The following is a 27,732-nucleotide window of genomic DNA, read 5'->3' as shown; positions in this document are numbered from 1 at the left end:
ATCCTAGAAGAGTTCAGCCAAGAACTTTAGGTTTACACTCAATTAGTTCATAGACACGACTGGCTTTAGATCAACTCTTTCAGCTTACGACAAAGATCACATGAATTTGCTATTACTATTCACTGCCAAAGTTATTTACTGCATAATTTCCAGCCTCTTTCAAGACAAGAATTCTCATCACAAAGCAAAGAAGGTTCATCTTTTTAGCAATAAACCAATGGCTTGGTAAACTGATAAAAATCACACTGTGCTCAAAGGCACAGATTCAGACAGGCTCAAACTAACCAGCTCTACACCGCTGACACTTTACTATGTAAAAGGAAATAAAAAGCAAGGCTCCACATTTAGCCTTGGTGATGAAAAAAAAGTCACAACAGAAAAATTCAAGACGAAAAAGATGAGGTCATCTAATGCCTCTTGTCTTCTCAGGCTACAAGGAAACGCATTTCCTAGAGCTGTGACTCAGTGTGGCCATGTGCCACCCGCACTCCCTCTCCCAAATATTAGCCTTGTCTTTCACTGCTCCAAAAGCCATCCAATGCAGTTACTGAAAATCATGGTTTCCAAAAGGGCCAAATAATGGCCCTCTCTTCTTTTTTTTTCCATTACGAATCTTTGTAAGAGGTGGCTAAAACATGGTGGAGGTCAGGCTTTGAAAATCCCACTCTGTCCAGAAAATACACTTATACGCATACCTGAGGTCACTGTATGTACAGAAGAATTGGTTCAGAATCTATTCAAAATTCACTGAGAGGCAGTTTTGAACACCTGAGCTAGGAGAGAGAAACTAAAACACGTGGCCGTATTGCCTACAACCACAAATTCCTCCAAACACGTTATTCATGAATAAAATCCATAAATAAATTCTAAAACATACATTAATGTACTGTCAGCAAAAGGTCATTAAAAAGCTTTGTTTGAAAGGCCTAGCATTAACTTATGAAGTCTTAACTCAAATCTGATAACATTTTCTGTCTGTCTGAAAATATAGTACTATTCATATTAACCCATGGGGTCTGGAATTAAATGAACACCCTCCTCTCCCACTGTTGTTGGCTTTGTTTTTTGTTTTTTTGGGGGGGTCAAAAATTTAGAAGCAAAAGAAAACTATCCTGAAAGCAAAAACATGTTTTAAATAGGTGAGTTTTCTCTTAAAGATAGTAAATAATGCTATTGCAGTTTTATGGCACTGAAACATAAAGCTAGCAAACCAAGTGTTCTTGCTTTTCACAGAAATATGAAAGAACTGTATTTCACTGTGAGGTCAAACTTGCTTCATATGGCACAGCACAGATGTCAGACCTGCACCGAAGCCATCAATGCTCATAAAGTATAGGAGATAAGTCAATAAACCCTTCAAAATCTGTCTAGGTCAGTAATTGTCATCACTACCCAGTTGGCATTTAAAAAAAAAAGCAGCAACGATCATGACCTCTGCATTTTTACAAACATTGGCTATTGTCATGAGGAAGACCTCTTTGGCCTCATAATTCACATGCTGTTAACAACCAGCAAGAACACAGCATGTTGTGTCAGTTACTAAATAATGTAAGAAAAATTGGATGTCACCCTCATGTTCCACTGTTCCTGTGGGCATTGAAGCAATGACGTATTACATTCACGGCTTTAAAAAGATTTAAATGGTTCTTTCTGGGGGCTATATTATTACTATTTGGAGCAAGACAAAGGAATTTTCTTTCTAATTATTTGTATTTATTTTGTACCATTTGCTTTTGTCCACTTCCGATGGAAATGTGGCTCAAACCATTACATTTTCTGTCAACCACATTTAAACTCACAAATAAAATCCATAAAGATTAGACGGGGTACAAAAGATATTTAGTCCCCCCAGTATTCATGAGGGAACCTAGCCAGTTAGGCAGCACATTTGACTGTCCCAGGTGCTGGGGAAAGATAACACAAGAAGAACCCACTGGAGGGACTGACCCTACCCATCAACTGAAAAATCCAAATATTTAGGAAACCTAGAGGTTGTTTCAGTGCTCCTCGAATTCCTTTTAATACTTAGTTTTAGCACAGAAAACCAACACAGCCCAGAAAACTGTACACTGCTTTCTCCCGGCTCACTGCCAGCAAAAAAAAAAAAGCACTGTGAGCAAAGACCAGAACTGGAAGGCTTTCAAAAGCCTACCCCATCCAATCCAGTGACCCACTCAAACAAAGAATTATGGGATGGTTACAACAACCCAAAACCAGCCATGGCGAGTCAGCCCACACGCCTCATAACTTCATTCATAGTGATGAATAGCTGATGCTTAGAAGAATACAGAGACCATGACACTGCTGTAGGAGTAACTATCCAAAGTACCACCCAGCTTCCACTGATCCATAGCTCAAGGCTCATTTAACAGCAGCTATGAACTTGTCCAGCTTCCTTAAAAAACACTTAAGCTTCCAGCATGCTGGTGTCCTGAAAGCAGAGCATCACAGCTCACCTTACACTGCAGTTACCACCTTTTACTCGTGTTCAGCATGGCACTTACTGATTCCACCTGATGCTCCTCAGTTCTTTTTCCACAGAAGACATGACCAGGTACCACCATCTGCCTCACATTATTCTATGCACCACAGCAGTCTTTCTCCCAGGCTGAAGTTTAGTTAATTGTTCCTGATATAGTAGTTGTTCTGCACCTATAATCTCTTACCACCCTTCTCTCTGTTTTTTTTTTTCCCCCAGTGTTAATACCTGTTACTGCATAGAAGGGGGACTGAGACAAACTGCATATGACATTCAGTAATTTGATGCACTAAAGATGAATGTGTATGGCAGAATCATGTTTTCTGTTTTATTCTCTTCTTTTTTTTCTTTAGTAACATTTGTTTTTATCTTTTTTTTTTCTCCACCATCACAGTCCATTATGCTAGCATATTAATCACACTCTCCATTACAACAGAGATATTGTTTCTGAGCAATAACTCATGCAAAGCATCTCTACAGAACGGAAATACACGTACGCACCTTCCAAGATATATGAGGCATTTCTGAAAGGGAACATTGTATATTCCCTGTGCTATTACTCTAGTCCATCCCTAGGACAAAAAAGAAGTAGGACAATAGGAATTCAGCTCTACCCTTCCTTAGCTGTTTTTATGGTATGTGATTGTTATAGTGCTTCATAACATGAACAGAAATATTACACGTGAAAGCAGGGCAGTAAATTGTAGGTCAACTCAAGCTGACTAGAAATTCTGCATATAAAGAGCCCAAGAATGCTGCTAAACCTTTTAGTGAACCCAGCTCAAGCTTTATTATAAACCAATGTTGTATTTAGCTACATAGTCTCTTCAACCCATAGTAAAAAAATGTTCACGAAGTATTACGTTTCAGCAGAAAAAATTCAGCACAAAAGAGTATATGAAGTTATCAAATATATTTTCTGTGTAGATATCTTTAAAAAAAATTGAGTGTTAACTCTCTTTTAGGAAGAAAACATGACAAGCAATTACAAAGATGATATGAAGACATTTTTTCTGCCTGCTCAGTCCCTGAGGCTTTTTACCAGCAAGAAAATGAGGTGAGAAACCAAAAAAAAAATTCATAACTGTTCTGTTTTCCAGCAGCTTGGAAGTAAACGACACTTCTCATATGTGGATAATCACATTGACACATGTTGCTCTATACTGACCAGTCATAAAAGATCACAGAAACAGCTGAGTGCGCGTCGTGTGAAAACCAGAAGATAAGGTGGAATTTTCCTCTCCTTCCCCTTCTCCTGAAGGCTGCCAAAAGATCACTAAAATTGAACACTGCCCAAGGCAATTGTTAAAAGCAGTTTGGCCATTAAAGTCATGTCATCTGGTGACCCAAGTGACCTACATTAAACCAAGGCTAAAGGGCAATGTCATCTTTCTTCTCCTTTAGATATCATGACTTTGCATCTTCAGCACAGATGGAAGACAACCCCCTTGGCCTCCAGGTTTCCACTGTATTCCTTTTTGCAAACCAAAGTCAGCTGCAGCCAGTCTTTTGTATTCATTCAGCCCTTGTTTCACTCTGCTACAGTACTACTGAGGTGAACAGCAGCACACGCTCTCCCAGAAGGGTACTCAACCAGTACCAAATTAGAGACTGTAACACTTCACATATTTAAGACTTAAGGGTTAAATCACATCTGAAAAAACATTGCGTTATTAATTAACATTAGATGCATTTTGTTTGAATTGCCTGAATACACCGGAACGTTTAATCACTTCTCTATTAAAGCATTACATAACAAGGACGACGTTATTCAATATATGACTTACTTTAGATTTATCGCATGGCCTTCGCATCCTCTCCAGATTTTTAGAGCTGCCATGCTGATAATGAGACATTCTTTAAGAATTTACTTGATTTAGAAATGACGTTAACAATTCACAGAAACGCTGCTCTCCACAGATAATAGGGTAGGTTGTTCCACCTCTCCAATCCTCTTCAGAATCACTATGCTGATGAACTAAGTCCGTTCCTTTTAGAACTGTAACAGGAGCCTTAAAATACATACGTATAGATATAGATATGGATATGAAGCGGATAAAATTTTGTAGCCTGAAAAAGGTTCTCAAATCATTCCTATGATCCATTCTTCCATAAGAGAAAAAAAACTTCAAAGGCAAAGAATATTCTTACATTTCATTCCACCTTTCCTCAATGTGGACTGTGATACACAGCATTTATTTATATGGTTAAGACTTCTCTTGTTTGGTAATATAAGCCATTTTAAATAGCTGCTAGCATGGCAGGAATAAAGTTTATTGCTTGATTCTACGATGCCTGTGCTTCTTCATCACTGTCATCTTCATCAATGGGGATACATCTCTAGGCTGCCTAACTGCTCAGGCAAACAAGCTCTTCCCATGGGAATAATTATTTTGAAGCATCAGAATCCTGAACTTTTCAGACTGTGAAAAAAGTCAACAATTTCACAGTTGGCATTCAAACTACAGCTCTCTGTACTGTATACACTGGTATACGGTTTATAGCAACCTTCACACAGAAGACAACTTCCATTTTTATAAGAGCAGCTCCTGTAATATCCATAGGTACTACCTGACCCATCAATTTATTAAGGAATGAAATCAGAAGCTGAAATTTAGCAAAGAAAACAATCTCTAAACGAAACAAGTAGTGCTTTTGGTTTCTTGGGTGTTTCTTTTTTTTTAATTATTATTATTGTAAACATCCATTTTCAGAATAATTATCCTCATTCTTGTACCAAAGGCAACTGGCTGAAGTGTCAGTTAACTTGTATGATTATTCAGAAAATAGGCAATGAGATTCTTAAGTGAATGGACTGGCATTTGATTCAAACTTGAGAGAGAGGTAGTCCAGGAGCTAAACAGGCCAGCATGGAGTGAGAGTGAAGAATTCTGTCCTCAGACTTTCCCTGTCTAAAATATTGTTTGTCTTGTTCTACAACTCTGCATCATGCAATATATTATTATGTGCTCACCATATAGGTAACATTTGCCTTTTGTGACATACTGATTCTCCTTGCTTCTTGTTGAAATGAAATACTACCTTTGTTAGGACAAGAAGTTTACATTTGTTTTAAACACAGACTACAGATCTCTATATAAAAGTAAAGCCCTTCCATTTAACTGTATACTAGGTTTACTGTGAATTTACCCTAAACAAAATGGGGTTTCTATTACTGTTTTTTTTTCCCCATTTGTTTTAATTCAGATTGTAACTTCCAAATAGTAAGAGGATGTTCTCTCATGCTGTATTTGAAGTGTGTTTGCATAACCAGGCCTAAGCAAACGTGTAGGTTCCAGATTCAGGCACTCGTGTTTTCTTCAAAAGCAAAGTTGGGCACTTTTCTGAAAAGCCAGCACTGTCAGTCAGCAGCAAGTGTCTGTGTCTGAGTGCCCTTGCACAGGGGACAGCACCAGAGGATTGATGTGCTGCCAGGAAGACTCCTTCAACTCACAGTTCAGCCACAGCCACGCAACAACATCTACCTTTTGCCTACTGACTTTCTCTCTAGAACTGCTCAAAAATCAGGAAACACATACAAAAACAAAAATCCAGGATGGAAGAGTAAGGAGTATGAGTTTTTAACTGCACAGAATGTTACTGATAAGTTTGCTTTTGTTTCCTTTTTCCTACTCCCTGTTTTTCCCAGAAATGAAAGCAGTATTTCGGTCAGCCTCACTTGCACTGACCATTCTCCTACCTTTATTTCCCTAAACGCAGGTTCTCCATACTTACTCATTTCACTGCAATAGTTTCTCTCTGCTGCTAGGAGGCTCTTTTTTTTTTTTTTTTTTTTGGTTGCTATCACAAATTGCCAGGAACACTTGCATTTCCTCCCTTTATTTCCTGATTAGAGATTATGATGCAGTCTGATTAAAGTTCAAAAGTTGTTGTTAAAGAAAACAAAAATGAACACCAGAAAAAAAAAAAAAAGGCAATGAAGACTTTGGTTAGAAATAAAAAAAACTTGCTTTAAAAAAAAAAGTGAGAATTGAAAAAAATAGTATGAAGATGTATTTTTGCACAAGACTTACTCCTGCTTATTGGATGGGGAGCCGAAGAAGGAAGGAAGGTTTGTTTCCACTGACAAAAAGCAGGGCTCTGTTGAGCTGCAGGGTTACATCTGGAATGACAGAGCACACACAAAGCACCAAGAAACTCTCCCTATTCCCTACAGTAAAGTCCATCCAGTCTCCTCTGGGAGCCTCTGTACACTGGTGATGGGTTAACATTCATCGCTCTTCCCGCAGGGAAGGAAAACAACTACTACAGAATAGAAAAAAAATCTGCTAGGAGGTATAACAGCCTCCTGCCACACTGACTTGCAATGATTGTTCCAAGTTTGTAAAACAGCAATAAGAAGTTTCTACTTAAAACAAACGAATTCTTGCAGACTCTTTTGCATCCAAGTCAGTGCTTACAGCCTCCACAATTTGGCCGCTTCTTTTTTTTCCCCTCCAAACTAAGGAATTTACAAGCTGTCCCAGTAAGCTTACAACAGCCACATGCTGAATACTACTATCTTCGAATCTCAAAAGCTTTACAAGGTAAAGAGGGGGGAAATTTAAATATAAGCAGCCCTGCAACAACAACAACAACAGTAAAAACAATCACCAATATATAATTGTTTATTAAAGTCTAATGGCAAAGTAGTACACTTTTTTTTTGCGTACACTAATTCTTATCATTCCCTTAATTAGCTTTTTAAACATGCAAGTCTTATAAATAAGCAGCTTATTATAAAGAGAAGAAGTCATCTTCATTTGTTCACAGCTGTTTTGATACCAAATCACACCTGTGTCCAGGGCAAAGCACCAATCACGTATGCAGAACTATTAAGGAAACAACCTAATCAAATTAAAGACTTCCCTAGAAACACTTTAAAACGATAATTTGTGCTAGATGCTTGCCAAGACCCTTCTGCCCTTCATCTCGGGGAGTACTTCAGCCTGCCTTCAGCTTTACCCCTTCAGTCTGCCACCCATCTGCCACCTCCTTTTTATGGGGTAATCTGCTCCGTGTTGGGAGAATCCTCACATCAGCCCCTAAGCCCTGTCTCCTTTAGGACAGCTACCTCCTGCTGTAATGGGGGTAGGGACAGCTGTAACCCAGCACACAGCTACTCACCTCACAAAGCCCAAGCCAAGGCCAGCGCCATTCACAAAATGGCGCCCAACAGGGCCTCTAGCTCATGTTTCCCAAGAAACTATATTCAGCAGCAAATAAGCAGCAAAAACACTGTCTTTATATAGCCAACCTTTATAAAAAAAACCCAACCCAAGGGCATACTCTCAAGTGAGTTAGCAAATCATTTCAGCAGTAAGGGGATCTCGCCCACAGCTGCTGCCCGTGCGTGGGCAAATGGCTCTGGAGTGTAAGGCTATGGCCTCACTTCAAGGACAGACAGAACCTGCATCTTCCTCGGTATGGTAACACTGTTCTCAACTGAAAACACTGCCTCTGTAACAAGCAAGAAGGACTTAGCATACACCATACTGCATTTGGTCTGGTTTGGGCCGTATACAACTGTCAGCTACAATGCCTGAGACTGCAGCACAGAGAGCTACAAAACACTGCATCCCAAGCTCAATCTCAAGCCCATTTCATACATTCAGCCTCACAGAAATGCCAATCTTTATAATACGGCTACATCAGACTAATCTCTTTAATGAGAGATGAAAAAGACTGCTTTCATCACTGGAAAAGTGTTGCCTATTCCTAGAAATTACCTGGTAGGATTACTACGAAACAGAATCTGGCTTGTAGATAATATCGTTTAAAATGAGATTTTATTTTAAAGAAACTTTGCGTAAGCAAGGGTTTTTATGCTGAGGTAGAAACACCAGCACAGGATTAAAGATGAGCCCAGACTGCATACATGAATGAGACATAAGCAGTTCAGTTCATTACATGAAAATATTCCAACTCAGTTATTAGCAAAGAGGAAATCACAAGTGTGATTGATTTGAAATGCACAAAGCAGTGTTTTGTTAACCAACAGGAGCTCTGACAACAGCTAGAAAGTCTTCCCTGACTCTTCAAACTCTGTTCACACCATATTTCTTCCAACACAAGCTGTAAGCTGCTGTATAGTGAGGCACTACACTGCTTTAAAAGCATTTAAACTGCAACAGGCAAAGAGCAAAAGCTGTTTAGGAGGAAAGGGGAGTGGAGGGGATAAAAGAAACCACACCAAAAACCACCAGTGAAACAATATTTAAACTCCATCATTCTTACAGGATGGCAATTTAAACTGTTATAAACATACAATCATAGCACTTGCTTGCTTCATATAAATGCAAGAAGTTTTTAGTTTTTTTTTTAATTAAAGCTTATATGTATGATGAGAATTATCTAGTGATATGATTACAGCTTTATCAAAACCAAAACATCTGGAAATCATTAACAGGTAGAGCTCCAACCTTACCTTTTGTATGTCATGATTTGGGCACATAATCTTACACACACACAGCATCACAGTCCCCCAAAGTACTTTATACACACCGGCTAAGACCTACAGTTTTTCCTCCTAACTCATATCTGGGCATTATCCATATTTTACAGAAGGAAGATTTTATGACACAAAGCTTAAAATTACGCACCTAACAGCCAACACAAAAATCAGCTTGATGTAAAGTCCTCAGTAGTTTCAAGAGTTAACACTGCACCAAGCATTTTTTTTAATAGCTCTTTAGATACAGAAAGAAGATGTTTGCTGCTGCAAACTTTCTAAAAGCCAGTAAAAAAAATAAGCCAATAAAAAAAAAGTAATTTTCTAGAAGATGCATTTAAAATAAGCCTGATCATCTCCACCACAATCCTCTTTTCCAGGGAAGATGTGAACAAGCATACTTCTGCTCCAGCTAAATGGACATAGAGGAGCATCAACAGAGCACGCTGGGCTAGACTTGTGGTATGTTGTTAAACACACGCAGAAGTCTTCTCCATCTCCCTGGATGCTTAATTTTTAAAGTGTGATTTCACCGATGCAGTGACGTAGCAGTAATACAGCTTGTGAAATTCAGGTGACTGCCTTAGACGTATTTTAATCAGAGAAACAACACCCTGATCCAGATCCAAACTTACATTCCTTCAGGACAACTCTGTTGTTAGAAAAAGGCACAAAGTTACAAAGTGATACTCTTAACATCTATATTCGAGGAGCCCTGTAATGAATACGGCTCAAAAGAAAAAAAGAAGGGAATTCCTCCATGCCTAAAATCCAATCGCTAAAAGCGGTGTTACATTCTGTATGAAGCCTCCCAGAAGCAGCACTGAAAAATTTAAACGAGAGAAGGTAATTGATTCATTACATCTATTTCTACTATATTTCTTTTTGTATTTTTTGGTCCCCATTTCAAAAGGCATTGTTTAAATTGCCCTAATCTGCAAACAGCAACAATAAGTGTAGCAAATACTTGACAATGAAGATGTAAAGCCTCTAAAAACCTGTTACCTTAGTAACCATGGGAATGCAGGAGAATAAGAATACACTGAGTGTCAGGACATCATTTTGGATTCCAGAGGGTTTGGGCTGAAATACAGTCAGCTTTCATTAGCTTTTTGTTTTTCCCAGTAGGCCCTTGGACTTTGAAACAAAACCTGAATGACAGCTATGAGCAATTCCAGCCTCACTCCTGATTAGCCACACCAAACAAAACAGCTCTCTTCAGTGTGAACCCCCCACCATTTGCACCCAACAAACCTTGAAACAAACATTATTTATGTTTCTGACCCCCCTGGATATCACTAATAAATAGCATTCCAAAACAAGGTGTAAAACAAAGAGCCACTTTCTTGGGACTTAACAGAGAATTTACTTTAAACAAACGTACTGCAAGAAAAATAAGCCAAGATATCTGCTCAGGACATTTTGGTAACCTCACGAACAGTTTATTTACAGGCTTTAACGGGGGTGTTAATTCAACACAAGCACCAAGGAGAATTTAGCTGCTCGTTTTACTAATGGAAGGAAAGAAGAAAAAAAGAAAAAAGAAAAAAGAAAGATCACAACAAGAACTGAGCTCTGAACCCCCAACCCCCAAGGTCTGCTAGGAACTTTGTGGTCAAGACGGATCAGAACAAAGATCCTCCAACCACTGCTTTGAGCCGGCTTAACTCCAAGACCATCCCCTTGCTGGTATCTGGTCGCTTGGGAAAACAATCTGAAAAAGCTCCAGGCAAAGATGTCAGAAAAAATAAGCAGAAACTCAACCATCTGGATTACGTTAGAGCCGGCCCCCAGCACACCGAAAGCTCCTCCAACTTCACACCCACAGCTTCATGCAGTTTCTTCCTCTGCAAGTACAACACCGACATGTTCAGAAAACCCAAGAAAGTCAGCTAACTCTCCTCAAAAGAGGACTGTGGAATCAACTACAAATTACAGACACGCAACAATACAGCCAACGAAAACATCCTGTTAATCAAAACTAAGTTTCCTCTAAAACCTTGATCAGCTTCCTTGATATGGTGATAAGGCGTAGCGGTGCTGCAGTGAGAAAAACAGGGAAAAGGGAAGAACACTTTTTCCTCAGTGAGGGGAAAAACAAAAGTAAACGAGACCTACATGGTCATCACGTGATGACAAACCTTTACATGAGAAAATGTTGGATGTTGTGTTAAGGGACATGGTTTAGCAGGAACCATTGATGAAGGGCAGATGGTTGGACTGGATGATCCTGTGGGTCTTTTCCAACCTTAGCGATTCTATGATTCTATGAGAAAAACTGGAAGGTGACAACAGTTCAATCAGAGAGACTGGTCTAATCTCCCTATACATTTGATCACCTCCCTTCAAACTGATACATTCCATTTTATCTGCTTTCATGCAAAGAAACTGCCATTTCAAGACACCGTTGATAAACACAAAACTAACACTGCCATTTGTTTGCAATCTCCTGCAGTCGCTTACAAACATATAGAATGAGTAGAACACTGTGGCAACACATCACGTGAAGTGTTCAGAAAGGTGGAGCTTACACCCTGGATGGCTGCCTGAACAGACCAGTTCACCTAATCACACAGCAGAACAGCACTATTTCTCCAGGCAACTCCAACTTCTAAGTTAAATCAAAAAGAATACCTAAATGAAAGCCCATTAGTCATTATCTATGGAAGAATATTTCATTATCCATTCACATCTTCTGCGGATACAAAAAGGGCTTGTTATTTCCCTCCTCTTGAATGCCATCAGGTGTCCAGAAACAAGCTCACCTCCACAATGGTTAGTGCATCCATAAGAGCAGTGAGGCAGCAAATTATAAAAGAGCACATTTTCTCCTGCCGCAGACATAAAGAAGGTCACCTCAGGTTTGACATTAGCTTAGGCCTCAGAAGTCCAATTTTCAGGTCAATTAGTCCCTTCCTTTTTTCAGCCACTCTGTTCTCTGACTGTAAATGAGGCAAAATAAGCGTAAATCACTTTTAAGGAGAAAAGGATCTTAGGGAAACCACAAGTTCTAAAAAAAATAATTTAAAAGGCTTCCTAAAATATTTAAATAAATGAATTTATTTAGCATACAAAATGTGTTTATATTACTGAAACCGGGTACAAGTTTGCATAAATTACCAGAAACTCTATGTCCCTCCAATTTTCCCTCCAATCTATGACATCACTTCATACCTTCAGACTGGTTTTACATACACTGCTTGGCACAACCCTGCCTGCCTGCCCAAATGGGGTAAGAGCACCCTCCCCTGCTTAGCAAGCCCACAAAAGCATTCTCCCAGCAAAACCAGCAGATTCTCTTCCAGCTCTAAATAGACTGGAATGATGATTCTCTGAAGAAACAGAAATGAAAGTGAACTTAAATCAGTTGATTTCATCTAACCCCCATGAAACTTCTCTATGGGTTGTTCTCCCTCACTAGAAAAGAAGAAAAGGCAGCTGTTCCAAGCAGTTCCAGAAAATATCCCAAAGACTGCTGCTCACTACTAAGCATTCTCACCATCCATCAAGGCTCACGTGAGATGAACCAGAACACAGGGCAGGACTGATCATATGGACTATTCTCCTGCTTTCAGAGAACCGAGTTCCCTAAAATGAAATGCGAATGAAGCTAGCAGAGGTGGTCCAAGAGGAGCAGCTCAGCCAGCAATCAAGCCAATACAAAGCAAAGACTGGAGCATAAGCACAGTATGCATGCCCAAGGGCCAGATCTACTCTGAAGGCAAGCATTCACCTGTGGAATAACCTCTAAGGCAGAAGAGGGCTGTGACAGACAATTAAGTAGCTGACCACATCTCCCTTAAGTTCATGCTTCTTTATGCTTTTCCTTTCCAAAGATAAGCTTCAGCAGAAAACCATTTGCTGGAAAAGAAACATTCCATAAAACCCTTTTTTTTTTTTAGTTACTTCCCCTCTGGAAAGCCTACCATTGGTACCAGTAGTCACACCTTCCTGGGAGAAGAGAAGCGTGGCACTTTCACCTTTGATGCACATGGTTTTAGAAGTAACGGTATGGGCTGGAGAGGACGGGACAGCAGCATTCTTCTCACAGCAAGAATTCATTGATACAGCAACCAAACTCTCTCCTGCATACCACAAGTAGGCCTTTATACCACAGGAAAGAAAGGTTTTTCATACTTGTATCAATAACAGCACTGCTATTGGTTCTGTACATGGTGGCTGAGTTGCAATAGGATCATTATAACACTGATATATGCAAGGAGCTAACATTAGTTCACCTAGCATGAAAAAGCAACTCGATTATGACCCTACCACTCAAGACCCTACCCCATGCGTGTCCCTTCCTCAAAGAAAAGCACTGCAAAATGCTCCAGTGCTGAAACACACTGCTCAGACTCTGGTTGACTGCATTCAAAAGGCAAAAGACATACATAAATAATTGCATCCTTGCAACAGCAATGTGAGAAGGTGAATGCAAGCAGATGCCAGTCTCCTACCTGCTTCTCTTTCTCAAATTACTGCTCTCCTGCATGTAAGGTAAGCCACAGGTGCTGCGCCCTCTGAACAGCAGATCTGCAGCTGCTTTTATCCGCGAACAAAGGACACGTGAGATCTGTTTTAATGGAAGAAATGCAGTACAGCACAACTCGGGAAAGCACGGAGATAGGTACAAACCAGAAGCCTAACTGCTCTGTCATTTGTGTGCACCACTGACTCACCTGCTTGAGACAACTGGACCGTCAGTCTGTTCCCTACAATTTGAGCTATACAGCTTAGCAACATAAAAATAACTACTCTTTGCCAGAAAAATAACTACTCTATGCCAGAAAAATACACAGGATGGGATTTTCAAGCCTGAAAGAAAATTCAAGCTCTTTATTTTTTCCCCCTTTAAAGAAATTCATTTCTGCAAGTAGGAGGAAAAAGAATCAGTTCAAGACAATTCAGAACAGCTCCCTCCCTGCAAAGTTTAAACTCCTTAGCCCCAAACAACAACCTAATTTACACATTTATACAAATGTTTTTGGATTTTCAAGGTAGTGTAAAAATGACTGAAAGACATCTTGATGCTGTCTATTAATCTCTAGCACAAGAAAGGCAGAAGACAGCATATATGCTTGTCCAAGTAGTTTTACAAAAACTGTCTGTACATCTATCCGGTTAACAACATTCCCAAACTTAATCCTAAAGTAGTATTTCTCTACCTAACAGAAACTTCGTATTTGTAAACAGCTCAATATATTCACCATTAACTAATGAAAAAAGGATTATACTCAGTCACACCTATCATTGCACACCTCAGCTTGGCGTGTTGGATCAGAGAACTTACACACCTGAAAAAGTAACCTAGAAAAAGCTCTTTTCAAGTGGATCACTTCCTGTGCCAGATCACAGTATAGGGCAAACAAACAGCAACACAACAGGGAAAAGGCTGAGGTTCATGTATATAAACAGCCAACCAAAAAGGAAGATACAAAGGTGGCTAATCAGCAAGTAAGCCACAGTGCTATCACACGTCTAACCACAGGCTCATTGACATGGTTTGAAATGAAACTATTATTAAGTCAAGTCACAGATTTTAATCGTTTCATGCAACTTCAAAAAGGAAGTAATGAAAACCCACAAGTATTCTTGACCTAACATCCACTAAAATCAGTGTTTAGTAGGTACCTTGCTACCAGCTCAAAAAGATCCTAATCCAATATACATCCAAGACAACGTTGAAAAGCTTCAGACTACATATCTGCAAAAACAGAAGATATTACTTGTCTCTCTGGAACACATTCCTTACTTTTTTCAGCTGATAACCGAAGCACAACCCTCTTCTCTGAACGCTGTAATTCAAGGCAAGAAGGGAAATAGAATGCGAATGCTTAACCAATAAAGGTAGCTACAGAGCACATGCCTTGTACCTGCATGCATAAACCTAAAGGAAAAATATGGGCTTTTGCAATATAAATAAAGACGACGACAAAAATAATCTAATCAGAGTTTAAATCTATCTGTTACCAACTAAGCAAACAGCAGGAGATACTCAAACAGAGAACGATTTTCTAACAATTAAGCAAGAACAATAGCAAATATTCCATTTGTAGCTAAAAAAACAACAACCCCAAACCTTTGGTTTTGTTCCAAAGAAACCGCGAGGATTTCTTCAATAGTGACTTCAGTTAACTTCTGCTCCCGTCACTGCCAAAAAGCTTATGCAGCCAAAACCGTGGCTTTTTCCCAATGACTTCACACTACAAAAAGAGTGTTATTACTTCTTGAAAGAAATATTTCAATTACATTTATGCCACTCTAATGCTGTACTGATGGACATTCCCCAAAAAGGAAAACAAATCAAAATGAAAAAAAGAGGGAGCAGTACAGATGAATAAAAACCAGAAAAAAAATCATATCAGTGGCCTCAGAAGAACCAAAAACCCAGAACATTAAAAAAAAAAAGTGGTAGGTCTGATTTGTGGTCTCCACAAGCCAACCTGCTGATTCAGGGCAATGTCACCAACAGTATCCTTATCTGCAAAGGGTAACAATCAATTGTTTGACAGAAACAAAGGACAGCTCAACAGGAAATCAACTGGCTTGGGACAGATGGTCACTGAATCAAGTTTCACCCCTCCCCTCACCAAAAATAGGCTTAAGAGGCATTTTCTGTTACCAAGCAACAGCGCAAAGGAAGGCATAAATCTTCCCCTACTCGTTATTCCCCTCCTCCCCGTTACACACACATTTCAGCCTACTAGGGTGCTACGTTTGTGCCTTGAGTTATTTTTGGAATGAGAGATGCGGTGCAGGAGGGCTTATTCTGCTCAGGGGCAGTGCATGAGGGCAGTGGGCCTGGGTGCAAGCAGGAGGGCAGCCTGCAGGCTCCGGGGCAGGATTAGGGCCCAGGCTGGGCCGGGCCTCACTGGACACCTGAGAAAGGGCTCCTCTGAGGAGCACAATTCCTGACTGCTATTTTATATAGAACTGGCACGATTCTGGTTGCATCCTGACAAAAGGATTGAGCTTTTTCGAAAAGTCATCATCGTAAACCTTTGCGTCTGCTTTAATCTATGAAAATCCTAAAACGTAATCCCATGCAAACGGGCCACAGTATCATCGGCGCAGCGTACAGAAGGGCACGCCTGCCAACAATCCAATTGCTCTGAGTGTTCACACTGCACCAACCAGCCCAGGTCAGAATGAATGACCTGGGGTACTGGGAAACATCTGCAGAATCTCCTTCCCAGGGGCAGAGAGCCGCAGTGTCATTCTGTAGGGAGTACAGAGCATGAGGAGGGGGTCAGGGAGCCGGGTAAGGAGCACTGGCTCTGAAATTCACACTGGGAGCCAAGAACAAACCGGTGTGTGTGACCTCGTGTCGTACAAATGGGTGACAGACAGGCTGGCCTCAAAGGAGATGTAGTTAAATGTAATCCCACTAAGAATAATCTGCAATTAAAAATAATAATAAGGTTTAATTTCTGCAAGGGTTGTAAATGTAAACAGGAAAGAAGTCGTCTTACTTCAACAACAAACTGGGTAACTAAGCATCCTATAAAAGCTGGAGCCGGGATTACCATACTCAGACTACTAAAACATATGGCCAAAAAAAAAAAAAACAAAAAAACAAAAAACCCCAAGAAAAAAAAAACGAGTCTTTCTCTGGGGGACGGGAAAGGCTGTGCCAGCCTGCGGCCTGCAAGGGCTGCATTTGCTCCTCAGTGATCCAGAGCCCTTCCCCTAGACACAGCCTGGCCCCCTATCCCTCTGTATTTTATATAACCATTTGACAACGATGCAGATAATGAGCAGCAACACTGCCATGGGTAAACACAGCCTGCTTCGCTGACAAAGGGCCTTGGACTTTAGAGTCCATTTCACTGCAAAACAGCCTCAGTGGGGACAGCATACCGGCTGTCCACAGGCAGCACCCTGACCTCGCAGAGAAACCAGAGACCAAGGCATTTTAACTCAAATTACAGCTAAGCTAATTCAAATTAAACAGAAGGTTTGAACACAAAAGCCGAATTAAGAACTTTTCAGGCGTATGCCAGGAACAGAATTTGTGGTCTAATATGTCCACAGCTTCATGACAGCAGCACGATGCACAGTGACCCAAGGTCACAACAGGACTGCTGAATTAAGGACCCTTAAGCTCAGTCACAGAAAACCATAACACCTCATCATAACTGTCGTACAGCACTTTAAAAGCCTCTTAGTATCACCACATCATCCTCATTTTATTGAGGCAGTATCAGAGGCATAGAGGAGCCGTATGTTTTCTGCACAATCTGGCAGCAAAACCCTTCTGAGGACCCCAGTCCACATCATACAATCACCCGGAGCATTCAAGTGAAAGCAAAATGTCATTCGCTTAAAATCATGGCCAGAATCAACAGCTTTAGCTTTTTTCCCTTGCCTCATTACTGAACGCTAAGAGTCTTGTAACTGAAATCACTTTTTTTATGAAGCTATTCTCTCTCATTGAGCAGGTAACGAAGTCAGCTGGTGTTGCTCAGAAATGGATATCAGAATTTTTCTAACACATTGAGAATTTGGCTAAAAAAGACAAAAAACCTACAATTTTTCTCTAATGCGCATTAGCGATTTGTCTGTAGCACATTAAATGAATCATGGACTGTAACAGCTTTGTTTCTTCTAAACCCAGAGTTAAGTGCTTCGAAATATGCCCTTGCAACAGAAGCCCCTTTATGCGCTACTGCACAATCCATCATATTAACAAACCCCATGCCATAGCTTTACACAAATATTTATCGTAGTATTATAAGTTTTCCTCTTATATTCACAATGTGTTTGTGAATGATGTCCTTAACACAGCACGACCACAATATGAAAGACATCACCACCTCAGAGGAGAAGGAACGATTGGTTTTCTTCCCCTCCAAACTGTGCCATCAGGCTTTTCTTCATTGACCACAGAAACTCCACGTTCCTTGGCCGAAGTGGAATCCCTCGATACGCGGTATGTTATTTTTTGGCTGAAATGCAGGAGGATACAAGTTTACCTCAAAACTTCAGGACTGATGTCCAAAGAGCTTGCTCACCGCTGTCTTTTCCTAACAAGATTTTAGTAGATTTTCTTTGGATTCTCTAATACTCAAAATGCTAGTTCATACCTCTAGATCTTCTGACTCTAAGGTATCGAGTTCTACTTGACTCTTTATCTTCAACCAAACCATTCTTCAGCTCCTCTAGTCAGATGCACTAACCTCAAGCTAAACTTACAAAACAATTATCTTCTCAGAAGAAAGTCATATACGAGTAGTACAAGTAGAACCCAAATATCAGTTGAATACCAATTCTTATTTATTGAAATCACAGGTGCTTTTCTCCAGTGAAACGGAAATAGAAGAGTAAAGAACAGTGACCAGAAGCTCTGTTAAATAAAAATCAGTCTAGCTGTAGAAAGTCAGGAGGAATTACAGAACATGAGGTAAAGGGAAGCCAATAATGATGGTAGACACATCACTGCAAGCCCCATTTTCAAAATAAAGAACATCACCATCTGAAAAGTAACCCTCTTATGGATAATACGGGAACACTGTCTTGAACTGCTTACTCATCAGTTTGACACCAACACGTTGCAGAAGACAGTTCTCTTAAATTATTTTGTCCTTAAATATTTGTAGTGCCTCCTATTTTTCCCAGCACACATAATGACAGCCTGGACACAAGAAGACTCACCAACGTATTCTCTTATCTTCCCCCTGTACTCAGCACTGGTGAGGCCACACCTTGAGTACTGTGTCCAGTTTTGGGCCCCTCGTTGTAAAAAAGACATTGAGGCCCTGGAGCGTGTCCAGAGGAGGGCAACAAAGCTGGTGAGGAGTCTGGAGCACAGACGTTAGGAAGAGCGGCTGAAGGAGCTGGGCTTGTTCAGTCTAGAGAAGAGGAGGCTCACCGGAGTCCTTATTGCTCTCTATAACTACCTCTGAAGGGAGGTTGTAGTGAGCTGGGGGTCAGCCTCTTCTCTCGTGTGACTAGTGATAGGACGAGAGGGAATGGCTTCAAGCTGCACCAGGGAAGGTTCAGGCTCGACGTTAAGAAATAGTACTCTGAAAGAGTGGTCAGGCACTGGAATGGGCTGCCCAGAGAGGTGGTGGAGTCACTGACCCTGGAGGTGTTCAAGGAACGTTTGGAGGTTGTGTTGAGGGACATGGTTTAGCGAGAACCATTGGTGATGGGTGAACAGTTGGACTGGGTGATCCTGTGGGTCTTTTCCAACCTTGCTGATTCTATGATTCTATGATCTCTGCACACTGGCTGAAAGAAACAGTCTATGGGATTTATTCCAGACCAGAAAGGCACTCAGGCAACACAGAGAATAGATTTAATTTTCAACATGCATTTTTTAAATGAGAGATTTATCAGCTCCCCTCAGCACGAACTGCACTTTGGAACACAGAGGACAGAGTTGTTTTAATGAATACATCCTGATGCCAGCCTCCTTCCAAGCATTAGCCTAGAATACACTCATTCTCTCCTTTGGGAAAAAGGACTGGTTACGAATCTTAACAGCTCTGCGCTGGCCCTTGTAACTTGCAGGCCAACTTCTTCCTAAAACCGCGTACCTTGAAAAACATCCCATCTCTAACTGCCAATTTCCAGCTCCTTCTTCTCCCTTTTTTCCCTTGCTGGTGGTTTTGTTGTTGTTGCTTTTGTTTCACTGTTATTTTGGTTTTTAATAAAAGCTCAACTTCCCACAGTTTATTCAGATAACCACTTGGAGCAGGAGCAGCATCCACTCCACTTTTCACAACTGGAACTAAGAAGCACAAATCCCTTCTTCCCACACTTGGCTGCTGGAATATGTTCAGCTAGACTGAAACTTCAACCCATATTCTGAATCATCACACAAACATCAATACATCCTGAAAAATGAAACATACGGGCACACATACAACTCAGTTACTGGAAATATGCACAAGGGGAAGTAATAGAGAGCAGCATTTCTCAAACCTCACCAATTACTAAAACTGTAGAAGTGACTGGCTGAAATAAAATAAGCAAATCTCTCCTCCTTATGCATGATTTTAGTCCAGAAAAAGGATTAAAAATATGTTACCGGGCTTACTTGTAGTTTCCTTGAAGTAAAATGCTGGATTATGAACATTAAGCTAGAAAGACTGATTTTAGACAGTGCATCAAAGTCGGTCCAGTGGGTATCGTTATTATGCTCTGGTGCTCGATCTTCCACCCAAACCAAGCTGAGCAGCCACCTATGGAGTACTGAAGCTTACACACCATAGCCCTCCTACTGAGATATGAGCTGCAATGCCTCAATCACCAGCACATTTCTAGGTTCCCATGAAGCAGTACAACCAAACCTGCAGATAGCTGCTAGTAGTAACTCGAAGTCTCCCTCCACTGACGTATATAACTGGATATGAAATCAGTATGCATTTCTAATCGCATACAGAAAGCACATCTAGCCCAGGGCAGAATAACAGTCAGAAAGACAGCAAGCAGAAAGCTGGTTTCCAAAATAGTCCGTGCTGCTGATAGCCGGTTCCTCAGGTACCTTCCCGAAGTTGTGAGACCAGATAAACTGTTTCAGAAGTTGCCTCTAACCAACTGGTAACACTGGCCAGTTCTGTGAGGTTTTTTCGTACTTTCCTACTTTACAAGAAACAGAATAATTTAGGCTGGAAGGGACCTCTGAAGGTCACGCAGCCCAACATCACACAGAAAGCTTGGCCACATTAGAAATACTGTGAAAACAAAACACTGCTTTGATGTCTTCTGGTTTGTGGCTGACCTGAGTCAACAGTTTTGACTTCTTAGCCTGACAGATTTGATGTAAAAGCTCCCAGTTATTCTCAGGGGGACAAGAATTGAATCTGTTTTTTACAAATAAAATTTCAGAGGCACAAATATACATCTTTCCCTCAGGTTAAAAAGAAAAAAAAAAGTGATGTTTCATTATTTACGTTTAATCTGTTTCCCAATACACAGTTACTGCAATTTGGATAAACGACTAATGAACTACAAAGCAAAGATCCAGTCATATGTCAAGGTTACACACGGAGGTTCATCCTGTACTTGTTTATGCAGTGAATCAGAGTAGAGAACACAAGCCTCAAGATATCAGTATCATCAGTCATCACAAGCATCAGAACTATGCAGCATCTGTCTTTTTCAACTGTAAGCCCCTGAGCTGCATGTTACTGAGTTCCAAGGTGAGCCCATTTTCACAGGACAATTCAATTAAAACGCATCTGGAAGAACACTGCCTTCCACTGAATGCAAGTCCCAGATCCAGCTCTCATTTATTACACTGCTGGGACAGCATCCTTTGAACACGGTGATAGAAAGCAAGCCTTATTTTCCCCTTCAAACAGACATCAAAGCAACAACGTTAGGGGGAGTTTTCAGCTGTCCTGCACACCCAGGTTATGCAGATTTGCTTTTTTTCCCCTCGCATCAAGAGGAACTCTGGCGACACAAACATGGAACTTCACAAGTTCAACTCGGCAGTTAACCCGTCCAATCTTAGCACATAATCACAAATGGATTTACTACATGACAGCGAATGGAGGTGCAAACCTCCGCCGTGTTGAGTGGGAGAGTGCTTTATCCCTATCACAAGCACAGCCTTCTTCCTACACCAAATCCACAAGAATCACCCCAGAATCAGGCCTGACAGAAAGCCAGCCAGCTGAGCCACATAGGAGAGCCGAGCATCTATCTGTACAGCCATTAGGCACAGGGCACTGCAAGGAAACAACCATGTCAGGCAGTTAGCAAGCAAACATTGGTCATTATGAGAGCTGATGGCAACCAGAAGAACGCTCCCTCCCAGGTTTTTCTGGCTCAAGGTCACATCTGCTTTTGAAAATCGAAGCTTTTTTGGTGATGGTTTTTACTTAAGAATTTCTGAAGCATACAACTTTGAATATTTCTCATGGTGTTTCTACTACACATTAAGAATTCCTGGCCTAGTCACACAACAAACACAACTGTGAACACGCTCTTTGCATTCATACCAGCATAAGCCATCTTAACCAAGCAATCACTGAACAAAGAAAATGAGCACTATGACCCATTAAGACATCAAGCCGTTATGGCACTGGGTCCCTAAGTAATAAGGCTATAACTAAATTAATGCTACAAAACAAAAAAAATCTGTGCATTTAGATGTCCTGCTGTTTCATTTTGAAAGATTCCGCAACTCAACACAAAAGCTTCCGACAGCTAACATGTTTTAATCTTGATGCCTTTGAAATTCAGTTTACCTCCCACATCTGCTAAAATTGTGACTGCAGACGTAGAGGGAGAAGGAAAAAACAACAATCTGGCAGCAAAGCCGCCTTCCCTCTCCTTAAGAGGCTTGGAAACTGAGAGCTGAGAATCCTAAAAACAATTGGCAGAAAGCTAGCCTTCAAGATTTGCTGAAACTGCTGCAGCTAGGGCTATAGAACACGTGTATTCTGCACATTAAACTTGTTAGTCTGCTTTTAAATACTTCAGCAGTGCTTCTGCATACCCCTGTGCTGGGCACTGAAGTCCTCTTGGGTGCCTCTGCCCTCTCCCTTTAGGTCTTTAAAATTGCACCTCTGTGTGCTGGCACCCATTGCCCATCTAATACATCTAATTTCTTATTGTTCTCAAGACCAGAATTTTCCCTCAAAGAGATTAAGACGGGAACATTAATGGCAACTTTTGAACAGCTTATCCCTACAAATAAATTTCTGAAAGCACTTTTGACAACACTAGGAAACCCCCACATTCTTAAATGTCACAGACATCATAGTTGGCCTTGGCAGGAAGCTGTGTTAACCTTTTCTCAATGCAGCGAGGGCATGGTAGCAGTAGAAAATTCAAGATTCGGTTCCTGGCGTTCAGAGGAATCTCTCAGTTGCGCTAAGAATTTGATGCTATGGAAGTGGTTTAAAGAAACTACAAGATGAAGCTTCCTTTACAAAACAGCTATCCTCAACGTGGACTGAAAGTACGAGAAGACTTATGCCATGTAAGGCTCTAAAGGAACACAGAATTTGGAGGGCTTGCTGGCACGTCACGGGGAGATTAAGTGAGGCAGGAACAGATGCAGTAAAAGCAGATGGCATGATCTCCTGAATAGCAAAGCTGAGATGCAGCTGCACACCAAAGAAACAGTAAGTGGAGAACTAGAAGTAGCAAGGTATATAGCAACAGCAGAAAGCCACTGCACTCGGGACAGGTTATGGAGATCTGCAGATCACCAACTGACAGCCAGCAAGACAAGGTTCTGCTGCATTTGATCCTCATCCTGAGACATTAGTTAAATTAAGAGGCAACAATAATGCTTCTCACAATCCGAACACTCCTATTTCACCAGTGACTCCAGTGCAGAAGAGGCAGGCGCCCAGATTCCTCACGGCATAGAAACCAAAGCTGCACTAAGCTAATGAGAACAGCTCTCACTTACCTAACTAACCTTAACAACTTCACGCTGTATGTTCCAGGGAAGTCCCATTACCTTCGGCAAGATGCACAGATGAGCTTCCATTTTAAAGCTAGTTACATTCGGTAACTACCTTCTGTTGTCTCTGAGCGCTCCTGCTCAGATCATGCCAACCATCTTGAAATGGAGTTGAATGGAGTCGAATCACAGGCTGTGATGGGGATGGAGAACAGGGGCACCTTTGCACGGCATTTTATAAAACCAGTCGCTCCAGTGTTGTCCATGGAACCACTATGACAGATGTCTGCTAATCTCTTAGTAACAGTATCTTAAGCCTGCCCACACAGTCTTGCTGTTCATAGCACCACCAATTTGAAAAGCTACTTCAGAATAACATCTCTGAAATCTTACCTGGGGAATATTAAATGAAGGTTTCTGTTATAGATCTTGTCACGCTGACTTAGGCAGTTCCCTACCTCTCCTACTGTTCTGGTGATTTTACATCACAGCATACAGTTCTTAAAATCTGCTGTTTTATCAACATTTTATTTAGTACCATAATTGCAATTAAATATATATACGCATTGATTAAATGCAAATTAACCAAAGCACTCGACACAAACCTGCTGTAAGGTCTTCAGACTGTGTGTGTTTGTTGGTTTTTCTTTTTTAATTAAACCCCTGAAGTGCTTTGGAAGTTAAAATGTGGGAATTACAGTGAAACAGTGGGAATTACATGGAACGCATTTCAATTAGAACACTCATCTACGCAATTCTCAATGGCCTCGGGTCCCAGAAGAATTCCACAGAAGCTGGACATCATGGTGCACCCAAGTAAGACAGCACAAACCAGCTGACACAGCCTCAGGAGTCACTCAAAGCCAAAATAATTACGTTTTAGAGTCATTTCTATGAAGTACTCCATACTTCCACTTCAGACTCCCAAGCCAACCATAACAGTGTACAAAACGTGGCTGCTACCGACACGAACGAACATTGTTCCACGTTTCTGTCATCCGCAGGTTTCTCCAGCAGACATTCTGCAGAGGTTTTGTTGCTGTCTCCTTTGGTTGGTTGGTTTTTTTGTTTGCTTTTTGGGGCATTTTAGAAACCTAAATTATTCTGTTTAACAGTAGCAGCCTACTGTGACTGGATAATCCACCTCTGTAAGCACCTTCACAACATAACTCCTTATTTTTGGGTAGATTTCACTACCTATTTGCTAGTTCAAATTCATTACCATGAGCTATATAAACCATGCTCAAACTTGCAAACGAGCCTGCCATGACTAAATTCATTTTCCTTCACATAGGGAAAAACTGGTATTTTGAGAGTTCTCAGTAAGAGGATGTGTTTGCAATATACAAGACAAACATCAGCACATTAATGTGCATGTTAATGTACAGAGTAAAGCATGAAACGAGATGAGGTGAGGTTAGGGATTAAAAAAAAACCAAGAAGCAAAGCTGACTACATTAGGCAAAAACATTTTTAAGGGACACCATGACAAGACATGATTTGAGGAAAGTCAGTGATACAAAAAAAAACCTTAACAACCATCACGCCAATGAGTGGTAAAAATTTAGCGTTGTTTTATGATTGCCACCGTATAATGTTTCAGAATATCCAAGATATCTTCATCAGTTATTGTTTCTAATGAAGTCTAGTTCACGGGACTAATCCTCTAGAAGACATCATTGTCAAAATGTCAAGGCTTATTACTCTATCATTTGTCAGCCTTCTCAATTCTGTTTTCAAAGCAAAGGAAAACACATCTTCTGTGCTATGCACAAGAAATGATCATGCAAGAACTGGTAAAATGCAAACAGCTCAACGAGGCTATGCTACTGAGTTCTAAAACCAAACATGCAAAGTGTTTTCTACATCATTTCACCACTCTTTTTACAAGAGTAAAGACGTGATGCCTTAATATCGCATCCAAGCTCCAGGTTTTGTTAATCACATCCTACCTACCTAACTGCCCCCTGTAGTTTCAATTAGACATGGTACTCTTCTTCACTTCCCCTCTTGATCATTGTGCCCCGTTGCTAAGCACTACTTAACAGTTGCCACATTCACCCAATGTTGGCTGCACTTCAGTGGTCATTCAAAGAATTAAATACAAAACATATGGTACAGAACCATACAGGACATAAAAGCACGTTTGAAAACCACTCAAATATGAAAGAAACAGCAGGATACACCCCTCAAACTAAAATCCTTACTGTTCTACACCCCCTTGAGTTTTCCTAAAAACACAGAAAATTATAGAGAAATGCACCAAATCACATTCAAGCTGTCACTAATAAGGCTTTCCAGAATATACTTCTGACATTATGCCAGGTCAAGTTTTTCAGTGACCAAACAGCCCAGCACATGTAATGTGTTAGGCTTCGCAGTACAGATTTTTTCAGACTTCCCCTCCAAACCATTTAATTCCCTATGTCCTACAGCAATTAATTACTTTCCAAATTTTCTTCTTCCTTGTAGCTATGGAATACTTGACACGTGACTCATTGAGCCATCAAATATCAATGCCAATGGGGATGCTTTGGAGAAGACCTTGAACCAATCTGTTTTATTGGATTCTAAACCAACTTTTCACACTGTGATGCCCCCATGAGATCTTACAAAGCCTCACGTATTGAACCAACCCACTAAAAGCTCAGTGTTCATGTCTCCTATTCCCTTTAATCTCACATCCTGCGCTTACAACCTGCCTTTCCAAAACATCATTGCTACTCGTTGTTGTTACGTACCTCCAGCCAAACGCAACTAACAGAAAGTACCGGTATGTACACACAGGGCTTTTATAACCAAGCTTCTTTTGTTAAAGATCTCGGGCAAGATTTGTTTCGCACAGACACCCTTGTTTTGCTTTGGGACGGCCAACCAGAGGGAAAAGCCAAACCCAGTGAAGCATCAGCGTTTAACAGCACGGAGAGCTCTTAGCCACCCTGCCCATGTCACACACAGAGCTATGTCCTGAGCTGAAACAGGCACCTACCTGGCACCTAGAAATAAACATATGCTTCCTATATTCCTAAGACGTCAAGAAATAATACCTGCTTTATTTTTCAAGGGCCTTTTATTGCCATCTTTAAAAAAAGCTCTTTATAACAGAGTATTGACGGCACACGCAGAATCTGAAGTATCACTTCAGGACCAAAAAACGTCACTCAGTGGCAAAGTCTCAAGCGTCAAAGGAAGCCAAACGCAGTCATACTAGCAATGTCACATCTTCAGGGCGATTAAAGGAGAAAATCTACCCAGAAAAAAAGGAGTGGGGAGCTTTTCTTTTGGCTCGGTAGGTCAGCAGCATTCTGCACTTTAAACGCATTCGTCCATCACTGATTCTTACACGGCAGAATGCGGGCATACCTGTGGCCTAAAACCAAACGGCTACCAGCGGTCACAACCCGGCGGCTTAAAGAAAGTTTTCACTCCTTCAGAAAGGAGCCGGGGAGCGTTTGGAAAGGCAAAGTCTCACGGCTTTCCAGACGCTTCCGAGAGCGGGAGGCGCAGCTAATAAATCTGTCAGCCGCTTTCCAACAGCGATATCTACTTAAGCCATTTTGTGCTTGGCTTCGGCTTTCCCCCCCCCTCCTGCATTCAGGCCATCGCAGCTCCGGACTACCACCGCAACTCCGCTGAGCGGCAACCGTGCCCTCAGGGCCGCCCCTCAGCCCCGCGCCGAGACGCGGCGGCCCGGCGCGGCCCTCCCCACAGCAGCACCCCGCGCCCACAGCCGCGCCTCCCGCAGCGGGGGGAGCCCCCTGCCGGCTGCAGCCCGCGCGGCAGCGCTGCGCGCCGAGCTCCGCGCCCGCCGCCCTCCGCCGGAGCCACCTGCACCCCCCGTCCACCCCGCCCACCTCCTGCCGCCTGTGCCGCACGGTGCCCTCACCGCGGCTCTCCCGCCGACGCCGCTCGCGGTCCGCCGCCCGGTAACAAAGGGCCGGAGCCCACCCGGGGCAGCGCATTGGCAACCGCCGGTGACAGCGGCCGCGGGGCGAGCGGCACCGAGTTCCGCACCGCTACCTTTGTGCCCTCCCCGGGAAGCGGCGAGAACGCGAAGGGAGCCCCGAACCGCTGCCTTACCTCGCCGAGCAAGGAGAGCAGGAGTTGAACGCTTTCCTTCCACCCCTCTCTCACTTTTTTTTTCCCCCTCCCTTAAGCCGCCCCTCGGCAGCACCCTGCCGCCGTCCCCCTGCGGGTCTCAGTCTCTCTCGCTCTCTCCGCCGGGAAGAGAGGAGGGGAGGGAAAGGGAGGGAGGAGAAGGGGGCGGTCCCGCAGGTGCCGCCCCTCCTGCGCTGCTCTGACAGCGGGGACCGGGGGTCGGCGGAGACTGAGGTCCCTGGGTTAGCTTAGCTTAGCGCAGAGCAGAGGAGCTGAGGGGAGGCCTGATGGCGGCTGCAGCTCCTCACAGGGAGCGGAGGGGCAGCGCTG

The 27,732-nt window shown here is 41.9% G+C and overlaps 1 protein-coding gene across 5 annotated transcripts in view; it reads right to left on the bottom strand.

Moving 5' to 3' along the window:
* The window catches only part of GREB1L (GREB1 like retinoic acid receptor coactivator), a 128,629-nt gene extending 101,103 nt beyond the window's left edge, over positions 1 to 27,526 (bottom strand). For all 5 annotated transcript variants that reach the window (XM_025147886.3, XM_046938202.1, XM_025147885.3 and 2 more), the window contains exon 1: positions 27,385 to 27,526. The gene's annotated coding sequence lies outside the window, so the exon portion shown is untranslated. The remainder of the gene's footprint in view (positions 1 to 27,384) is intronic.
* Positions 27,527 to 27,732: the final 206 nt, after the last annotated feature.

Source organism: Gallus gallus, chromosome 2 (assembly GCF_016699485.2).
Source record: "Gallus gallus isolate bGalGal1 chromosome 2, bGalGal1.mat.broiler.GRCg7b, whole genome shotgun sequence".
Classification (NCBI taxonomy): Eukaryota; Metazoa; Chordata; class Aves; order Galliformes; family Phasianidae; genus Gallus; species Gallus gallus.
Note: the sequence above shows the minus strand (reverse complement) of the source record. Positions and strands in the feature narration are given on the sequence as shown.